At 37.5% G+C, this 22005-nt stretch overlaps 1 long non-coding RNA gene and 1 pseudogene across 1 annotated transcript; one reads left to right on the forward strand and one right to left on the reverse strand.

Annotated features, from left to right (window-relative positions):
* Positions 1 to 227: 227 nt before the first annotated feature.
* Positions 228 to 15126, reverse strand: LOC116541370. Its single transcript, XR_004264809.1, has 4 exons — positions 14388 to 15126; positions 12760 to 12764; positions 5361 to 5365; positions 228 to 240 (listed from the first exon to the last, which is right to left on the reverse strand). It is a non-coding gene; the product is annotated as an uncharacterized LOC116541370 (long non-coding RNA).
* Positions 4917 to 7554, forward strand: LOC116541369 (annotated as a pseudogene).
* Positions 15127 to 22005: the final 6879 nt, after the last annotated feature.

Consider the following 22005-nt stretch of genomic DNA (forward strand, 5'->3'; position numbering starts at 1 on the left):
TGGAGAACAGTACGGCACTGTTTACTGAAGTTGAACATACCTTAGGGGACAGCAACTCCACTTCTAGGTACATAAACAACAGCAACATGTGCACCGTGTACCTTTATTTGTAATAGATTCAAACTGAAACAACCCAATATTCATCAATAGGAGAATAAACAAATAAAGGGTCTAGTCATAGAGTGGCATACTATAGAGTTATGAAAATGAATGAACTGAAAATGTATACAATATCATAGACTTTTATATGTATATATACTCAAATGTAATATGGAGTGAAGTGAATCAGTCATAGTAGAGAATGTGTTGTATAATTTTATTTATGTGATGTTAAAAGAAAAGAAAACCACAAAACTAAACCATAGTGCACAGGGATACACTTAGTGCTTCGGCAGCAGGAATCTAAAGAGAAGCAAGGCAGTGATTGGCCGTGACAGCCAGAACATTGAGGGAAGGGTAGTAGAGAGAGGGTGCTCACGGGAGGATGAAAGGGTCTTTGGGATGCTGGCAATGTCCGTTTTTTGGCCTGGATGGTTATATGGATATTTATCCTGAGATAATTATTGTGCTTGAGGAACACTTTTGATTTGCAAACTCCATTGTAGGTGTGTTCTACTTCACAATCTAACTGGAACCTTACCTATCACCATATATAAAAATTAAGACAGGTTAAAGACTTAAATATATAAGACTTCAAGCTATAAAAGTCCTTGAAGAAAACCTAGGAAATACTTGATATCCACCTTGGCAAATAATTTATGGCTAAGTCCTTACAAGCAATTGCAACAAAAACAGAAATTGCCAAATGGGACCTAATTAAACTAAAGAGTTTCTGCACAGCAACAGAAACTATCAAGGGAGTAAACAGACAACCTACAGAATGGGAGAAAATATTTGCAAACTATGGGCTGACAATGGGCTAATATCCAGAATCTATAAAGAACTTAATAAGCAAAAAGCAACCCATTAAAAGGGGGGCAAAGAACATGAACAGACACTTCTCAAAAGAAACATAAGCAGCCAACAAACACATAAAAAATGCTCATTGTCATTAATCATCAGAGATGTCCTTGTGTACCCAATATTTAACTCCCACTTATAAGTGAGAATATGCAGTATTTGGTTTTGTGTTCCTGTGTTAATTCACTTAGGATAATGGCCTCTAGGTGTATCCATGTTGCTGCAAAGGACATGATTTTTCTTATGGCTGCATGTTACTCCATGGTGTATATGTGCCATATTTTCTTTATTCAATCCACTGCTGATAGGCACCTGGGTTGATTCCATGCCTTTGCTATGGTAAATAGTGCTGCAGTGCAAAGAATGCAGGGAAATGCAAATCAAAACCACAATGAGATACCATCTCACAGCAGTCAGAATGGCTTTTGTTAAAAAGTAAAAACAAACAAACAAAACAAAACAAAACAGATGTTGGCAAGGCTGCAGAGAACACATACACTGTTGGTGGAAATGAAACTTAGTCACTGTGGAGAACAGTTTGGAGATTTCTCAAAGAGCTTAAGAGTTGAACTACCATTTAACCTAGCAATATGCCCACAAGAAAATAAGCCATTCTACTAAAAAGACACATGCACCCATATGTTCCTTGCAGCGCTATTCACCGTATCAAAGACATAGAATCAACCCAGGTGCCCATCAGCAGTGGATGAATTAAAAAAAAATGGCACATATACATCATGGAATAACATGAAGCCATTAAAATGAACAAAATCATGTCTTTTGCAGCAACATGGATGTACCTGGAGGCCACTATCCTAAGCAAATTAACACAGAAACAGAAAACCAAATACTGCATTTCTCACTTACAAGTGGAAGCTAAATATTGGGTAGACAAAGACATAAACATGGGAACAATAGATACTGGGGACTACTAGAGGAAGGAGGGAAAGCAAAGGACAAGAGCTGAAAAATTACCTCTTAGGTACTGTGTTCACTCCCTGAGTGACAGATTCATCTGTACTCCAAGCCTCAGCATTATGCAGTATACCTTTTAACAAACCTGCACATGCACCCCAGGTTCTAAAAGAAAAGTTGAAAAACTGCTTCATATGTATATATGTATGTGTGTGTGTGTGCGTGTGTGTGTGTCTGTGTGTGTGTATGTATATATATCAAAGCAAATAGAGATATTTGGAAAAGTAAATAGAGATGTTTGGAGCGGACTTGGTTGCAAAACTCTAGTAATTGTGAGTTTGGGTTTTTTCCCTTGTGAATTGGTGGGAGAAAGTAGTGGTATGTGATTCTCTGGTATTTCACTTGCAGCCTCTTATCCCGCCTTCCTCTTCTGCTGGGGCTTTTTAGTACCCAACTGGCAGCTGATGTTGGCAAATATAGCCTTTGAAAGAAAATTCAAGGACTGGAACATCCAAGGAAAATCACCAAATCTGATAAACTCCAGAGTATAGTATACGTTAAGAATTCAAGTTTTCTAGATGTGGCATTAGAGTATACATGCTGCTCCAAGGAGTCTGTAAAGAAACCAAAGGCATGCTCCCAGAGCCCAGGAATAGCCGTGTATGAACTTGGAGGTTTGCTGTGACATAGCATGGCTGCAGATGTTGATTAAGTGGGTCCAGAGAGGATCTCAGGTCCAGTGCTCTGAGACAATGTACTTTGGAATCAAAACTTCTAAAGACGAAGATAGCAAACCCATTTTTAAAGGTTGCATGGTCTAGGGTTTTTGGAAGCATATGCTGTCTTTCATGTTTGTCCTGCATGATGAATCAATTACAGAAACTAGATATGCAAAGTAGAATGAACTGATTGGGTATAATGCTTACCATACGTCATTAGGAACCACTGATCAAAAAGAAATCAGAAATCCCTTTGTGTTTTGTTCCAGCTATAGCATGTTTACACAGTGTTTAGAGGAAACTGTACAAGAGGAGAATGTGATTAACTATTTATACATTTTAACTAATGGCACAGAATACTTAACGATATTTTAGTTTAGGAGAAAGAAAAAGTAACTGTGAATCTGTGGGGGCATATTAGCTTAGCAAGTGTATGGACCATTGCATTTTTTAGATATTTTACAAAATCCAGAAATATACTATAAGTATTTTAAAACAAAATACCCATTTGTGCCTAAGCAGTAGTACGTACAATTTTGTACAATTCCATTTCTGACAGTTCTGTTGTGCTAAGAATTTTACAATAAATACTCAAGTGAGGGCAGGTGTGAGTAGGGTTTGGAGGAATTGGCAGCCACCAGTGCTGATTGCACCCATAGATTTTCCTGACTAGTTCATTCTTCTCCCTTGAGCTCCCCAAGACTACTCTTTCCTGACTAGAAAGAGGCATGCATGTGCCTCAAATAAAATGTATTTTTAAAAATATATTGTAATTTATCTGTGCATTAGGACATTGCACTCATTAAATTCTTTCAAACCAATCAGAACTTGAAAAGTTGCTTGTGCCCTCTAGGATTTGAGCATGGAAAGATGGCTTGGGGGCAGATGTGAAAATGGAAACAACTTCGTTAGGTTCATTAGCAGTCTAATCTCACACTACACTGTGGAACACTGAATTACAAGAAGTAATTGAATTCTGATTTGCACATTGGGGTAGCATTTGGTTTGCATTTGGGCATATATTTGCTACACTCTCTCTTCCACTTACTGATAGTGAAGATGGTGGTGGCTGACACCCTGAAAACAGAAGCAAATTGAGGCTGGCTGAGCTTGTTCTCTTCCTGATTCACTCCTTCCCCCACCTCCCAGCTTCTCTTACTCTCTCCCACTCTCTGGAAAACCTGTGTTCCCTCAGGTAATATTAGCTGTAGATTGAGAAAAACTCAGACTTATATGACATAGCCACCTTCAAAGATTATCTTAAAGCACTGCAGCAGAATTCCTGAGGGGTGGTGAGCAAGTGCCCGCACAAATGCCAGTGATCCCAGAAAGGGATAAAGTTTTGCTTTTGGTTTGGTTTTTAAAATGAAACCATTCTGAACTTTCCTGATTCTAGAGCAGTTTGCTTAGGTCAACACTGGTGACACCCAATGGCGTCTGAGTTCTCTAGACCGAGGGTAGCAAGCCCCTGTTTTCTATATGGATGTGGTAAAAGGGTTTCTAATATGCAGTCCTCTTCTTCTCTCATGTACCCTCGATTTCAAACTTTAACCATGGGTCTAGAGAAGAAAGTGCAATGAGTGTACCGGGAAAGACACAAATCACAAAGACCCACTTTTTATGGTTAGGAGAAAATTTAATGTTATGTCAGAATAATTTTTCTCATCAAATCAGCTTCCTAGCAGGTGTGGAGAACATCAGAAAAGTAACAATGAAATATATAAAAGCCTCTTTGGAAGGTGGAAGTCTATTTAAAAAGTGAGTAAATTTGAATAATTTAATAGCAAGTGAGGACCTCAGAATTATAAGTATGTGAATATGAACTTAGCAAACAGTTTTCCTTGACAAAAATAACTAGTTACTTTATGGTCAAAGTATTTTGAAGGAGTAGAAATGTAGCAACACCTTTGAAGACAATGTCCATAAGGAAGGTGTGGGAACTGGCTATCCAAACCTAAATTATTAACTAGATTCAAATTATGTTTACTTTTTTTGTGCTTCAAATGAAAGGATCGCACATAAGAAAGAGGAACTAACGCTGAGGGCAGGGGTTCACACCTGTAATCCAGCACTTTGGGAGGCCGAGGCACGTGGATCACTTAAGGTCAGGAGTTCAAGATAGCCTGGCCAACATAGGGAAATCCCATCTCTACTGAAAATACAAAAATTAACTGGGTGTGGTGGCACATACCTGTAATCCCAGCTACTTGCAAGGCTGAGGAGGGAGGATCGCTTGAACCCAAGAGGCCGAGGTCACAGTGAGCCGAGAATGCATCACTGCACTCCAACCTAGGTGACATAGTGAGACTCCACCTCAAAAAAAAAAAAAAAAAGGTAACTTAGTAGAAATTGAAATTTGCAAAGAATGAGCAGATACATGTGATGTGAACATCAGTCAATGCAAGGTAAATGAGGCCATAAGGGGTTGGTAATTCCTCTGATGTCATAATTTTCTTTGAAAGAATTTATTATGATTCTAACAAATGGAAAGAGATACGTCATTGACAGTGTCCTCAAGAAGATCCTTACAATAAATGTGGCATCTGGTTTCACAGCTTTCACCTGCTGGTGCATTGTAGAAGAGAGGCCAGTTCTGAAGTCTATAGAAAAGACATACAGTTGCTCCAGGGATCTTTCAAACAACTCTGATAGAGAGATAAAATAGGGAAAAAGTAGGATACATCTTCCACACTCATAACGATGGCTGTTATGTTCCCAAAGACTTCTATTACCCCTTTCCACTGGCTGAGGCCACTAATATACCACTGAGGCTTAGTCCCACCCTGGTTTCTGTGTCAGTCCCCTACACGGCAAGGACTGCATTAATAATCTGTCCTAATTCATCTTAACAGGCCCAGCCTTGACCACTCGCATGCTACTTCTCACATCCCCACCGCTGCCAGTCCTGGGAGCATATGGCCAGCCCTCCAGCCACCCTTCTTCTCCTTAGATTGGCCTAGTCCCTCAGTCTGGATCTCTGTGGGTTCCCAGCCCTAGGTTCAGCACAGATCACTGGTCCAGGATCTAGGTCTAGGGCTTCCCCTGAACCCCAAGTAGGTAGATAAGATCCTTCTTCCCATCAGATATCCTAGGACACAATCCCCAGAGTCCTATTTGGATACTCTCCTCATGTCAAGAACTCACCAACCCTTGTCTTACTGCATGTGACCTATTCCGCAGGTTATATGAAGCATTCCTCAAAGACTGTAGAGAAGTGAGATCACTTACATATTCCACCTACTTTACGTTTAGCGATAGCCACTCACCACCTTTACCGAAAGGAAGAATCTGTAAATTCTTTGCTCTGCTTGTAAAATGGATAAAATAGTCCAGCTGTCATGTCATTCCTGATTCAGCCAAACAGAGACCAATTGATATTCATTAAAATAAGGCTTCTCTGTTAGAGGATTGTTATTTTGTGTGGCTTCTTTATATTTAAGGCAATCTCCAGCGTGCCTCCCTGCTGGCCAAGAAAGAGAAAATTCTGGAGATGCTGAAACACAAGCTTTCAAAAGTCCCAGCAAAGAAAGTAAAAAGACAAAATTATGCTTGAAGACGAATTTGAAAGCAGTAATTTAGAGAGAGGGCAGAACCAGGCTGACTGCACCGTTAAGGAATCTGAGGAAAGCTGACCAGGCGGCTTGCTGATAATGCGAATCTGAAAGAAGAAAACCAGATGGAACAACTGCATTGGGACGTCCCCGTCCTGTGGATCCCAATGTAAGACAGGGCGACTGCCCTGTGAGACTAGCAATGACAATCTGAAGACTTCAGTCTGGAGAGAATACTTTGCAGGGGTTCAAAGAGGATAAATGAAACAAAGTAACTCGAGTGTTATATTTGAATTATGAACACTACAGTTCTTGTGCACAACATTATGACTCCACATTTGCAAATGTCAGCAAGGATGATTCTGATTAAGTCTATTCAAACTCTGGGGAAGACTGCTCTTCCAAGTGCTTTCAGCATCCCTAAGGTTTTGGTCACATGCCAAGATTATCTATTTGTTATGGCATATAATTTGCTGAATGTTTTAGCAAGAGGAGAACATTCCAGGATTCTACAAGTGCAGGAGGCGTCATCACCTGAAGATGAAGGTCATACTAGGCTATGTGACACAGCAAATGAAATGGATATTATAGATATAGAGCCAGCAGTATGTTTGGACTCCAATACTCAGGACAGGCTCATAGCACTGAAAGCAGTAACAAACTTTGGCACTCCCGTTGAAGTTTTTAACTCTGAAAAAGCTGACATGTTCAAAAGAAACTTGACAAGACCATCAAATTGTCCAAGGAGCCCCAGGAAGCCCAGGATGAGCTTTTGAACACCAGACCTCCTTCCAATATGATCTGTCTCTTGGGTCCCTCATATGGAGAAATGCATCTCTCTGAACAAGCGACTAATAATCTTAAAACACTTGCACAGCATGTAACTCCAGGTGATATTGTAAGTGTGTATGGAGTTCAAAAAGCAATAAAGGTTTCCATTCCTTGCCTTATTGTGGAAAACAACTTTGTAGATTTAACAGAAGATTTTGAAGAACCTAAAAAGATTGATATTGCTGAATGTGGACTTGATGGGATTTGAAGCCAACTGGTATTTGATTACATATTATGTAATTTTTTTTCATTCTTAACTTGGAAATGCTTTTCAGAAGATATTAAATATTTGTAAATTATGTTTTTAATTAAACTTTGGAATAATGAATTTTAATGTTTCAGAGTTTGGACTTGTATTAGGTAATAAAGCTGGGACTCAAAAAAATGTGTTCACCCTCCCTCTCCTTTTTATCCATAATTACAATATTCAATACGGAAAAGCAATTTAAAAAATAAGAAAATAATTCAAGAGAAATTGTTAAATTTGGAGATCTAATTTCCAAATAAGAGGAGTTTCTAAATGTGAAAAAACAGACAAAAGGTTCAAAACCAATTTTCAGAGAAAATATTATTTAAAAAAAATTGCAGAGAGTACTACCAAAGTCCTACACAAAAATCAACAACAAAAAGCAACACCATGGCATAGTTTCATAAAAATTTAAAGCCGTAAGGGGAAAAATAATTCTGCAAGTTTTCAAGCAAAAAAAAGTAGGTCATTTTCATGGAGCAAAATTTCAAACTAGCTTTGGTTTTTTCCACTGCAATGAGCAATGCTGGATGACAATGCAATGACATCTTCTACAGAGGGCATAAAGTGCAAGTCAACAATAGTGGACCACATCAAGCCATTTGTATAGGGAGGCAACAGAGAGATACTTGCAGACATGACCAGTCTTAAAAAAATGTGGCAGCCAGGGGCTTCTTTTGAAAAAATTGCTCACAACTACAACATATAGTATGAAAGGCTAAAATTAGAGAAAAATTTGAATGTATAATGGCTTAAAAAAATGAACCTGTGAGGCTGGGCCCGGTGGCTCACGCCTGTAATCCCAGCACTTTGGGAGGCTGAGGCGGGTGGATCACGAGGTCAAGAGATCGAGACCATCCTGGTCAACATGGTGAAACCCCGTCTCTACTAAAAATACAAAAAATTAGCTGGGCATGGTGGCGCGTGCCTGTAATCCCAGCTACTCAGGAGGCTGAGGCAGGAGAATTGCCTGAACCCAGGAGGCCGAGGCTGCGGTGAGCCGAGATCGCTCCATTGCACTCCAGCCTGGGTAACAAGAGCGAAACTCCGTCTCAAAAAAAAAAAATATCAACTAAAAATGAACCTGTGATAATTATTGATACCAACTGTAATTAAAGAAGTAAAAATAACTGTGGAAGGGTTAGTCCTGATACTGCAGTAATTATTTAAAATAAGACACAGAAAGTATAAAAGAAACATGAAGAGAAAAAAAGTGAGAAATATCTAATTTAATTATGAATGGGAAATTGGATGTAAGGAATAAGAGATGCAGACAAAAAAAGTAGCATCCTTTGTCTTTCTTGCAGAGACGTACACAGGCTTTTGATTAGGGAAAGAGAAATAGAATGCTTACAGAACATTTCAAGATATTTACATGAGGCTTTAAAATAGATTTTTTTTGTCTTCTAAAACGTTTTAAAAGATAAAGGGAAAAATATAGTCCATATAACCAGAGACAATAAAGTTGCCTAATATATATTGAAAAAATTAACACCATATATGCCAAACACTGGATCTCATATAAATAATGTGAATCCACCATTAAAAAGCAGTTTCTGCCTAAAGTAATAAACAAAATTAATAGAAGAGAGGCCAGTTAGGTCAAAGTTATAAGGGTTTTAAAAGGTTAAAGTCAGAAAGCCTCACCCAATATATAAGTCATTTAAAAACAGCAAGTAAACAAATAATTAAAAACTAAGACATAAAAGTTGATAAAAATTAGTGTCAGATAATAGAGTTAGAATAAAAATTGAATAAGCATGATATAAAGTTTTAATAAAAACCACCAATATTCAATTTAAATGGACCATAAAAAATAGAAATATGAAATTTTCTATTATGATCTTTCATGTTATAGAGAATTGAATCAAGCACAACTAAAAATCAGTTTTTACCCTCATTTATCTATTACAGACTTTTTTTGATTCTATGAGCAGGAACTGATTGTATATCAATATACATATTTTTGGCTATTAATATTTCTGCAAACTTGCAAACTAACTTAATACTATTGCAAGGATCAGGAGACAGCATTCATAAAGCCTGCAGTTGGGTAACATTGACCAGAGATGGTTAATCTTGATATTAACAATAAAATATCATTGGATAATGCTCACAAGACTTTGGTCAACTTGGTAAATATTTTCATGAATTCTGGTTTAGTTTAGTGTAATGGCAAAATGGACTTTATAGCTGGAAACAGATTTTATGTATAATTATATAGGTACTAATTTTCTCATTTGTGTTGATATTAAGGTAACATTACTATCAATTAAGGTTAGTTAGGAAAACTGTCACTCACACACAGAATTTTTGCATGGGGGGGACAGATAGAATAATAATATATCCCCATAGGAACATTTCCCTTCCATTTCAGAGATTACCAGATAATTAGAGGCTCTGCAAAAGATTTTGTCATGCTCTTCAAATAAAAAACAGCTTTAATTTTAAAGGGTGGATAGCCCTGAAACCCATCATTTATCAAGCCCTGATGCATGTTCTGAAAGAAAGGGAGCTGTCCAGGGCTTTGCATGTCAAAGGGCCAAGTGTGTCCTGGGAAGGAGCTGCAGAGCAGATGCTACAATCAGGATGGTGTTTCTGCTTATGAATATTAATTTAGGCACTAAAGTCCCTGAGAATTAATGTCTGTCCTTAGGAAGTATGTGTGTGGTCAATAGTTATGTAGTGGATAATTAAAATTAATAAAAAATACAGAGGGTCTTACAATGACAGGAGCCTCTAAGAGGATACAACTTGGAGGTGAATGCTCACCTGCACATTTCTACTAGACCTCATGTGGAAGCCCTTGTGATTATTTTATGTGGAATAATCTGATCCTTGGAAACTGGACTGTAGGGCTCTACTGTGTCTCACTGATATAGAAAGAAAAGGAGTTAGACCTTAGAGCCAGTTTTCTAAGACTCAAAATCCAGAGGCAGTAAACAAACAAACAACAAAAAACAACACACACACACACACACACACACACACACACACACACCACACACACACACACACACACACACACACACACACACACACAAATTAGGACACCAAGGAAAAATGGTTGGTTCCAGGGATGGGGCAGAAACAATGTAAATTGTATTTTTAAATGTTCTTTCTTTTATGTTCTATAAAAGAAAGATTGAGGAATTATTTCAAATTGAAGGATACTAAGAACACAGGTCAGTTATACAATATGTGGTCCTGGATTGGGTCTTGACCAGAAAAAGGACATTAGTGAAAAGCTGGTGAAATTTAAATAAAATATGTTATTTCATTAACAACATTGCATCGCTGTCAGTTTCTTGGTCATGATAATCGTGCTATGCTTATGTAAGATGGCAATATCAGGGAAAGAGGTGAAGGGCATATGTAAACTCTCTGTACTATTTTTGCAACTTTTTATGAAAGTTTAATTTCAAAGTAAAAGTTAAAAGAATTCTAAAGGAATAAACTCCCCCTTGAAGTGGCTTTCTAAAACAATATTAGTATAGTAAGCACTTAAATATACGGGAAGAACAAGATATTTTAAACTTTCTAAAAATGTTTTCCTACTTCTTATACTTTAGATATGTGGTTCTGTAAGAAAATATTTTCTTGGTAAAGCTGTAACAGGAAAAAAAAAAAGATTTCCCAAGTTTAATTAATAGCCTTTGTTATTACAAGAAGTAAGTACTTTATTAAAAACTTTCAAGTTTTAATATCTGCTATATAATGACACAAGAAAAGAGATCATGTAATATTCCTAAGTAAGATGTCTCTTTGAAGATAAAATGCCTAGGAATACAACTAACAAAGGATATAAAGGACCTCTTCAAGAAGTACAAACCACTGCTCAAGGAAATAAGAGAGGACACAAACAGATGGAAAAACATTCCATGCTCATGGTTAGGAAGAATCAATATTGTGAAAATGGCCATACTGCCCAAAGTAATTTATAGATTCAATGCTATCCCCATCAAACTACCTATGGCCCTCTTCGTAGAACTGGAAAAAACCACCTTAAACTTCATATGGAACAAAAAGAGAGCCCACATAACCAAGTCAATTCTTTTTTTTTTAATTGTAATTTAGGTTCTGGAGTACATGAGCAGATCATGCAGGACTGTTGCATAGGTACATACATGGCAAGGTGGTTTGCTGCCTTCATCCCCCCATCATCTATATCTGGTATTTCTCCTCTCATTATCCTTCCCCACCCTCCCCACCCCCGCTGTCCCTCCCCTATCCCCCCCTCAAACTGACCACAGTGTGTAATGCTCCCCTCCCTGTGTCCACGTGTTCAAATTGTTCAACACCACCTATGAGTGACAGCATACGGTGTTTGGTTTTCTGTTCTTGTGTCTGCAACGAAAGAAGGCAATTTGTTATTATCTTTAGGAATTAGCAAGCTCTGGGAGGTAGGAAGGCAGCTCTCTCCCTGAGTCTGTAAGGTCTGCAAATACTAGAGCATTAAAAATGCAGAAAATAAGAAAATCGAATTAATGTAATTGGCCCTGCAGTGCCAAATAGACAAACACAGAATCTAAGAAAACACAGAACACCATGGCAGCCTCTTCTCACTCTGCTCATGGAGGGAGCTTTGTCACAGATCGTGGCCTTTAGATTGCTTTCCTAGTAGTGACTCAAATACTAGTTTCTGTATCCCCAAATTTCAAAGGAAACATGACAAGTTCTCTGGGTGACTCTTAAGAACCCCCTCACTTGGCTTAACCTAAGAGGGAAACAAGCTATAAAAAGCAGAAACAGTACATAGCTCTGACAACACTCCAGTCTCTCATGCTCTAAAGAAACATTGTCTTCTAATGTTCCACCTCTCCACGAACTCTTAGCCTTCTCTTATGTAACCTAGAGGCAAAGGAGAGGCTAAAGGTGGAAAGAAAACAGATATTAGTGTCTCTTTTCATGTCCTGAGTAGGTGATTCAATATTCAGAGTTTGGTCTTTGAGGCTTTTGCTGAAAATCTAAGACAGGAAAATCACATCTAATATACTATTATGTCATCAGAATTTAAAAATGCACCATTTCTTTGGGTGCAGCAATTCTACTTCTCTGCAATTATCTTACAGATACATACATACATGTATAGAAACGTATGTACAGAGATCTTCATTGCAAGTCTGTTTGTAAAAGCAAGAGTTTGGAGACAATATGAATGTCTGTTGATAGGGAATGTATTTTGGTGCATCCATTCAATACAATACTATGTAGGCATAAAAAGAAAGAAGCAGCTTTAATTTACTGACAAAGTATAATTTCCAAGATAGATCTTTTAAGTGGAAAAAGCAAGTCACTAACATGTAAAACTGTACTCAATGAACAGTCTATGTGTATGAGTCTTTGTTAGTAAATGCACAAAATATCCTTGGAAAAATAAACTAAAATTTGGTAACAGAGTTTGTCACTAAGGAAAAACTAGGGAGTAGGTGGGAGACATATTTTTCACTGTGTATGCTTTGTTATGTTTTGAAATTTTTACCGTGTACATCTTTTAGTCTTCCAAAATGCAAATTAATAGCTTTTCCTTCTGTACCCTGCCTAGCTATCCCTTGTAAGGTTCTGCACTCCATTTAGGAACAGAGATTTTCTTTATGATTTCTGTCTATTTTCCTACCCTAGTTACCAGGGCTGACTAATGTAGAAGGAAGTCCCAAAGTCTATTTCTTTCTTCTGCCAAAAGGCCTAGGTTTTAGGACAGCTAGAATTACCCAGCTGGTGGGTACCCCTGTGCCTTCCATACTTCTACAAAGCTGTGTACCCCTAAATTGCCCTCTCTCACAAGATTGATCATTCCAGAAGGCAAAGAGAAGGAAAGAAAATTACCCAGCTGGTGGGTACCCCTGTGCCTTCCATACTTCTACAAAGCTGTGTACCCCTAAATTGCCCTCCCTCACAAGATTGATCATTCCAGAAGGCAAAGAGAAGGAAAGAAAATGGAGAAAGCTCTTGTAATTGGTTTTAAGAATTTCCAAACTTTCTGGCTCCAGGCCCGGGTCATTGTCCATTGATGACTTTACTGTAGGTTCTTGCTGTTAGGATACTCTTCTGTTTCTCCCTTCAGAAAGGAAGTCAATGTGTGGGGAAACAGAATATGATACTAACCCTTGGTTCTTGTCCTATCTCTGCTTTGAGTTAGCTGTGAGACCTCATCAGTAGTAATATTATAACAGCGCACTAGCACTGAGACTCACCCTGGCTCAACATGCCAGGTATCCTATATGCATTACTCACCTAATCCTCCCAGTGACCCCATGAAATAGTGACCATTATTAATTCTGTTTTATAGACAAGTTAACTGTCTCACCCAAGGCCACACAGCAGAGCTAGGACTCAAAACTCTTACTGCAGAATATCTGGGACAATTTGCCCAACTTTTTTATATTCTCATCCCTTATTTATAAGATACAGAGCTGAAACAAAGCTTTCCATGGTCCTCCCCAGCTCAGGTTATGGCAAGACTTTAATGCTATGACCACCTAGAGCCTGAACTTTTTCTCCCTTCTCTGTCACCAGAAACCTCCCAAATATTAGAACTGAGGCTTTTATGCTCAGCTCAGAAATCCTAATGGCTTAGCCCAAGACTTCATGGCTCTGCCACTTCCTTCTGTGCTTCTAACTTGGAAAGCCTGGCACCCCACCTCAGCTTGCTTGTCAATAGTGGTCAACAAGACTTTCAGGCATCTTGATAAACATCTCTTCCCTTTCCCCACAAAGAGAGTCTGGAGTGCACAACTCCACACTCTCCTCAAGTCCTTCACTCACCCCATTCCATGGCCCCTACCATTTCTGAGACCCAGGTTCATGGAGATATATGAGGGGTCTTCAAGAACTTCATGGAAAATGAGTATTATGAAAACACTATGCTGGCTTTCAAAATTTTTTATACCAAAATAAACTAAGTTGTTATCATATATCTGAACAGGATCGAGTTTGAGGCTCAAAAAAAAAAATAAGATTTTAGTTTGAAAAGAGTCCCCATAAGAGAAACATGAATGCTGTTAAAATTAAAGCAAAAACAAACATCAAATTTATGGCAAAGCTTGTATGGAAGAATGACAATTTATGAAAATTTATAGGGAAAGTGCCTCAAGGAAATTAGCAGTTTACAAATGGATAATCTGTTTTAAGAAGAGGCAAGAGGATGTTGAAAATGAAGGTCACAGTGACAGACCATCCACATCGATTTGTGAGGAAAAAATTTGTCTTATTCATGCCCTAATTGAAGAGGACTGATGATTAATGGTAGAAACAATAGCCAACACTATAGACATCTCAATTAGTTCAGCTTAAGCAATTCTGACTGCAAAGTTAAAATTGAGTAAACTTTCCACTCGACAGATATCAGAACTGTTGAGCCCAGATCAGCTACAAATAAGAGCAGAAATTTCAATGGAATTATCCAAGTGAGAACAAATGAGGCCATGATCCTGAAGCATTTATTCAAAGAATTGTAACAGGAGATGAAACATGGCTTTCCTGGTACTGTCTTAAAGGCAAAGCACAATCAAAGCAATGTCTACCAAGAGGTGGAAGTGATCCATCATGGCAAAAGTGGACCTGTCGTGGCTACAATTTTTTGGTATGCTTAAGGCATTTTGCTTGTTGATCTTCTGTAGAGCCAATAAATAATAACACCTGCTTTTAATGGGAGTGTTTTGAGCCAAAGCTTTAGCACAATAATACCTAGGAAAGCTTCACCAGAGTCCTCCTCCAGCACAACAATGCTCCTGGTTATTCTGTTTATCAAACAAGGGCAATTTTTCAAGAGTTTCAATGGGAAGTCATTAGGCACCCAGCTTACAGTACTGATTTGGCTTCTTCTGACTTCTTTTTGTTTCTCAGTCTTAAAATCTTAAAAGGGCATCCATTTTTCTTCAGCTAATAAAGTAAAAGACTGTATTGACATGGACTTTTATTTTGTTTGAAAATAAAAGTTTATTTTGGTATGAAAATTCCCAAGACCCTTGGTTCTGTAGAGATGGACTAAATGACTGGTATAATTGCTTACAAAAATGTCTTGAACCCATGGAGATTATGTCAAGAAATAAGTTTTTTTATTATCTTTTTTAGAATATATATATATATATAATCTTTTAATCCCTTTTTTTCCCCGCAAGCTTTTTGAAGTCCTCTCATATGAGGCAATGTCGTGTAAAGTGCTTCAAGTTTCTCTTCCCTTTGATTTTCACTGTGAATCCTGTGATTCCCAAGGCAGAATCAGGTGCTCCTTCCTCTATGACATGTGGCCCCTCTTCATTTTGTAAGGAAGTCCCTAGGGATCTTTTAAAAAATCATTGTATTATTATTTATCATTGTATTATAACTGTTTGTCTCCACCAGATTATGAAATTAAGGGTCATGTTTATCAAACATAGAGTCATGTTTATCCTTCTAGCTCCAGCACATTACCACAGAGCCTGACACACACACCACAGTCTCCATACATGTAGCAGAGTAAAAACTTAGTATTATATGTGTTTTAGAAAGATCATTCTGACAGCAACATAGAGGATGAAATGAAAGGAGTGAGATGACAGATAGGGAGAACAGTTAAGAGGCTAAAGCCCAGGCCCCAAGTAGCTGGGATCTGAATCAGGGCAGGGGGAGCAGAGGGTAGTTACAAGAGGTTAGTAAAATTGGCCAATTCTTGGAACCAATTTGATATTGAGGGTGAGGGAGGTGGAGCTTTATGTATTGTAGTCCCTGGTTTGGGGAAATGGATGGATGCTGTTGCCACTGATTGAGATAAGAAATAGTTAATTGACAATAAAATATCAAGCTCCATTTTAGTCAGGTTGATTCTGAGGTAATTTTTTCAGTAGATAGTTGGCTATTTGGATTTGAAACACAGAGGAGAGGTTTGGGTTAACAGTATGTTTGGAATGCACCAGGATCTACAAAAATCATATCCTTAAGAATTTCAAGACAGAAGAAAACAAAATTATTAGGAAGTAAGAGATGACAGTAATATATATATTAGTTATATATAATACTATATATATATATATATATATATATATATACCCTTAAGAAAAATAGTTTTCTGTGTTGCCCTTTCCTTTTTTATTGAACTGTCTTCCATTTCTACAAGAATACAGCATAAACGATCTAAAAACTATGGGAAATTGTGGTGTCTTATGTAAAATATGTTTGCAAGGACCCATGTTGCAATTCCCTTAGCTGGATAGGGGATGCCAAACAGCAACCCAGAGCCCTGATGAATAAGGCACTTTCTTTTTTCTATTCTTTTTTTTATTATTATACTTTAAGTTCTGGGATACATGTGCAGAATGTGCAGGTTTGTTACATAGGTATACTGGTGGTTTGCTGCATCCATCACCCCATCATCTATGTTAGGTATTTCTTCTAATGCCATCTCTCCCCAGTCCCCCCACTCCCTGCTATCCCTCCCCTAGCTCCCTACCCCCTGACAGGCCCTGATGTGTGACGCTCTCTGTGTCCATGTGTTCTCATTGTTTAACACCCACTTATGAGTGAGAACATGCAGTGTTTGGTTTTCTGTTCTGTGTCAGTTTGCTGAGAATGATGGTTTCCAGCTTTATCCATGTCCCTGCAAAGGAAATGAACTCATTCTTTTTTATGGCTGCATAGTATTCCATGGTGTATAAGTGTCACATTTTCTTTATCCAGTCTATCATTGATGGGCATTTGGGTTGGTTCCAAGTATTTGCTATTGTGAACAGTGCAACGATAAATGTATGTGTACATGTGTCTTTATAATAGAATGATTTATAACCCTTTGGGCATATACCCAGGAATGGGATTGCTGGGTCAAATGGTATCTATTTCTATATCCTTGAGGAAGCACTACACTGTCTTCCACAATGGTTGAACTAATTTACATCCCCACTAACAATGTAAAAGCATTTCTATTTCTCCACATCCTCTCCAGCATCTGTCGTCTCCTGATTTTTTAATGATCATCATTCTAACTGGCATGAAATGGTATCTCAATGTGCTTTTGATTTGCATTTCTCTAATGACCAGTGATGATGAGCTTTTTTCATATGTTTGTTGGCTGCATAAATGTCTTCTTTTGAGAAATGTTTGTTCATAACCTTTGCCCACTTTTGGATGGTGTTGTTTTTTTTTTCTTGTAAATTTGTTTATTTTCTTTGTAGATTCTAGATATTAGCCCTACCTCACAATGGACCATCAAAGAAAATGTCCATGACCTACAAACATTTTCTTGCATGTGCAGACAAGATGATCAAATTTCCAGAATCTAAAGATAAGGGAGTAGAACAAACAGCAAGGCACGTAAGCATTTGCATTTTTACATTAAGACTTATTTATTTCTCTAACCTCAACAAATGGAAATAATCAGTTAAGAGGAAAAGAATTCTGAATAGCTAAGAACACTAATAAAATTGCAGAATTTTGACAAACAAAGAAATCATGAATTACGGACTGTTATTGTCATGAATCACAGATAAACTGCTAAAAATTAAACAATCTCTTGGAGCTGTTTATAAAAATTTGGGGACAAAGGCTAAGAAGTATTTATTTAGAAACTTTAAACAGCTAGCCAACATGCATCACCTTAATTTTGTTACTACAATGTCAGTAGACAAAGCAGCCAAACATGGAATAAAGCAGAATCTGATATACCAACAGATGATTTTGGTGGAAAGCAAAATGTAACAACAAATGGATATTATTAAATTGCTGAGGGAGGAAATTTCAGAAGCAGATCATTTCACTAGTGGTTCAGAATAGAATAAACAACAATGCCTTGAAAGAAATGGCAAATATTGTGCTTCAGACAAATGCTTAAATTGCACTCCAAAAAATAAAGGCTCTAGGATAATTTCTATTTCTTTTACGTTGCAAGCTCCTCTTACAGCCTTATGGAGAACCTTCATGCACTGTTGGTGCAAGCTGATGTCCATGACATGTGAGTACACAACCAGTCGGTGCTACCTTATTGAGATATTTTTACTACCAAAATATTTCTCCCTCTCTAACAGTGACTCCCAACCTTTCTGGCACCAGGGACCAGTTTCATGGCAGACAATTCTTCCATGGACTGGGGAGGCATGGGGAATGGTTTCTGGATGAAACTGTTCCACCTCAGATCACCAGGCATTAGTTAGATTCTCATAAGGAGTATTCATCCTGGATCCCTCACATGTACAGTTCCCAGTAGGGTTTGCACTCCTTTGAGAATGTAATGCCCCTGCTGATCTGACAGGAGGCAGAGCTTAGGTGGTAATATGGTAATGCTTGCTTGTCTGCCAGTTACCTCCTGCCATGTGGCTAGGTTCCTAACAGCCGGTCCTTGGGCTGGGGGCTGAGGACTCCCTGCTCTAAAAAACTAACATGGTCTTCATCTTGTTACATTCTATATACATAGAACACTTTTTTGGTATGTTTGTTTAATTACAAAAAAAAGGGGTAAAACTAAACATATTGTTTTGCAACTCATTTACATAGTATTCTGTTCTACAGATGAAAATACATATATCTATATATTTGCACGTTTCTATAGGATAAATTCTGAAAAGGGAGGTTGCTGACATCAATATGTTAGTCATACAAGTTTTGGCATAAAATAATTGAGTAATATTTGCTTTAAATACTTTAAAGATTTTGCATTTGAAATACTCTTTGTTTATAAAACAACTGTGTTGCTATACTCACAAGTAGTTTTATTTTATTCCCACACTCTGGCTTTAATAAAGAATTATATAAACTTTCTAATTATGTGCTCAGAAATATATAAAATATAAATTTTGATTTTATTTTTCTTTAAGAAATGTTTAAAAACAAGACTACTAAAATAATGATGTAGATATGATTTGTCATTTGGTATTCAACTTTTAGTATGGTTTTTTTGTGTTTAAATGTGAAAGGAAGAAATAACAGGTTTAATTATAGAAGCATTATATTAAATAATTCTCCAATGAGGAGTTATAATAAACTCTAATCATATTTCTGAATTGAGAATCTTAAACATTTTTCTCTGACTTTAATTTGCAGAAGCTGTAACAGGTGATTTAAAAATAAAAAAACACATCCACAAGAGATACAGATCCAGAGCTGCAGGCATTTCATGTTTCAACAAAAGCTAACACTGTACAAATATTGTTGGCTGTTTCTCATCAATAATAATGAAATTACTTTCTGTAATTAAAATATATTACCCTATAGTAAATTTGAAAAATACCTCTATTTGTAGATATAAAAAGATGGCTTTTCTAATATACTTGAAAGGAGATTCTGAAGAAATTATGTGAGGTGGTAGGCATGCCATTGTTAAAGGCAGAGTAAAAATATTCAGTTGCTTAAATTAATCTTTTCTTGTACAGTAAATGCATATGTGAAATTAAGTTATTTCATTTACAAATCTCAATAAATAAGATAGAAGGGTTGAACTTTTAAATGGAAGAAAACTCATAGTATAAGTTTTAAAATATTCAAAACTTCTGCATGTCAAAAAACCATAAATAATAAATAGTATAATATTCGTGTAGAAATAGAAAAGTTGAACCATCAGAACAGATAAGAGAAGCTAGAAACAGACCCAGTGTATATGAGAATCTAATATATTATTAAGGTGGCATTTAAATCAGTGAGAAAAGAATGGATTATTTATTTGGGGAAATTGACCACTGAATGGGCAATCAATAAAATTAGGTCTTTACCTCACATCATATGCACAAATAACTTTAAATGGATTAAATATTTAAACATTAAAAAATAAAACCAGAGTGGTAAGTCAAAGCATAGGAAAGCGTTTCTATAACCATGAAACCAACAAATAATTTTTTTTCTTAACTTTTATTTTAAGTTCAGGAGTAAATGTGCGGGTTTGTTATCTAGATAAACTCATGTCACAGGGATTTGTGGTACAGATTATTTTTTTACCCAGGTACTAAGCCTAGTACCCAATAGTTATTTTTTCTGCTTCTTTCCTTCATCCCACCCTCCATTTTCCAGTAGGCCCTAGTGTCTGTTGTTCCCCTCTTTGTGTTCATGTGTTCTCATCATTTAGCTCCCACTTATAAGAGAATATATGGTATTTGGTTTTCTGTTCCTACATTAGTTTGCTAAGGATAATGGTCTCCACCTCCATCCATGTTTCTCTGAAGACATAATCTTGTTCTTTTTTATGATTGCATAGTATTGCATGGTGTATATGTACCACATCTTCTTTATCCAGTGTACCACATCTTCTTTATCCGGTCTACCACTGATGGGCATTTGATTTATTCCATGTCTTTGCTATTGTGAACAGTGTCAGGCAAGGAATGTCTAAGTATAACTTAAGTCCCCCAAACCACAAATAAAATATCTATAGATTCAATTATAATCAAACTTAAAATTTTAGCATAGCAGAAAATACACCGATGAAATAAAAAGACAAATCACCAACTTGTAACAACGTGTTAGCTACTATTTTCTCATAGGGAAGTCAAAGCCTACTCTCATTAGTGCTTACAGCAAGCTATAAGGAGACATGCGAACTCATTCCAGATTCTATGCCACACATATTTACAGGGTGTGTGTTAGGTGCCGGTCATGCTCCAAGGCACTAATGCTGCACACCTTGTTAAGACATTGAGCTTTATGGTGAGAGCAGGAGGTCATTGTTAAAGTGTTTTAAGGAGTTCAGTGAAGTTCATGCTCAGATTTAAATTTTAGTTTTATTTTATTTTATTTTATTTTATTTTGAGGCTGAGTTTTACTCTGTTGCCCAGGCATGATCTCAGCTTACTGCAACCTCTGCCTCCCAGGTTCAAGCAATTATCAAGCAGGGATTATAGGCACACACCATCAGGCCTGGCTAATTTTTATATTTTCAGCAGAGACAGGGTTTCACCATGTTGTTCAGGCTCATCTCGAACTCCTGGGCTCAAGCGACCCACCCACCTTGGTCTCCCAAAGTGCTAGGATTACAGGCGTGAGCTACCATGTCCATCCCAGAATTAAATTTTAGAATAGCTATGGTGTTTGTGGAGTAGAGAATCAATTGGAGGGGTGGTTGGGTAAGCAGATTTGAAGGTAGGAAAACCAGCTGGAATTCTGTGGCAATTACCCAGGTGAAGATGATAGTGGCCTGATCTAATTATGGGATGTGAGGATGGTGAGAGAGAGTAAACTAGACAAGACTTTGTGAATTGCACATAGGAGCTAAGGTAGATGCAGAAATAAAATACCATGCACAAATTTCTGCTTTGAGCAACTGTGAGAAAATAGTGCCATTTCACTAAGATAAGGAGGCGGCCAGGTGGAGGAGAGGAGCATAGAGGGAATAGGAATTCAGCTGTGGCCATATTGAGTTGTCAGTGCTGTGAAACAACTAAGTGGAGAAGTCTGGAGCATAACTGGATGTGCAGTTTAGTAGAACAATCTGGGCTGGAGAGCTGTATATCCCAAGTGTCTCAGGATGCAGCATCCAGGAGAATAGATTTAGTCCCATTAATATTATTTCCCAAGTTTCATGGGTTCATACTTAACACCTATGTGATTATAGAAAGCCTAGTCTCCTGTCGAGCTCTCTCGCCAAGAATACTCCTGGAATACTTCCAAATGTTCAGGAATGGAATCCACCCTTGCTTTTTTAAGCTATAACTGTTCCCATCACTCTTACCACACATATGTTTGGCTGAGCTGGGAAAGTGCAAAATGCAATGCTGGTGAAACTGCAAGTACCAAGGGCCATATCACTCCAATGGTCACACTCAGCCTGTGATGGGGTATTTGGACATGTCTGTTTCAGCGTCCACAGCCCCTCTCCTGTAGCATACACTCT

This window comes from Sapajus apella, unplaced genomic scaffold (assembly GCF_009761245.1).
Source record: "Sapajus apella isolate SASKATOON/1434 unplaced genomic scaffold, GSC_monkey_1.0 scaffold151, whole genome shotgun sequence".
Taxonomy (NCBI): Eukaryota; Metazoa; Chordata; class Mammalia; order Primates; family Cebidae; genus Sapajus; species Sapajus apella.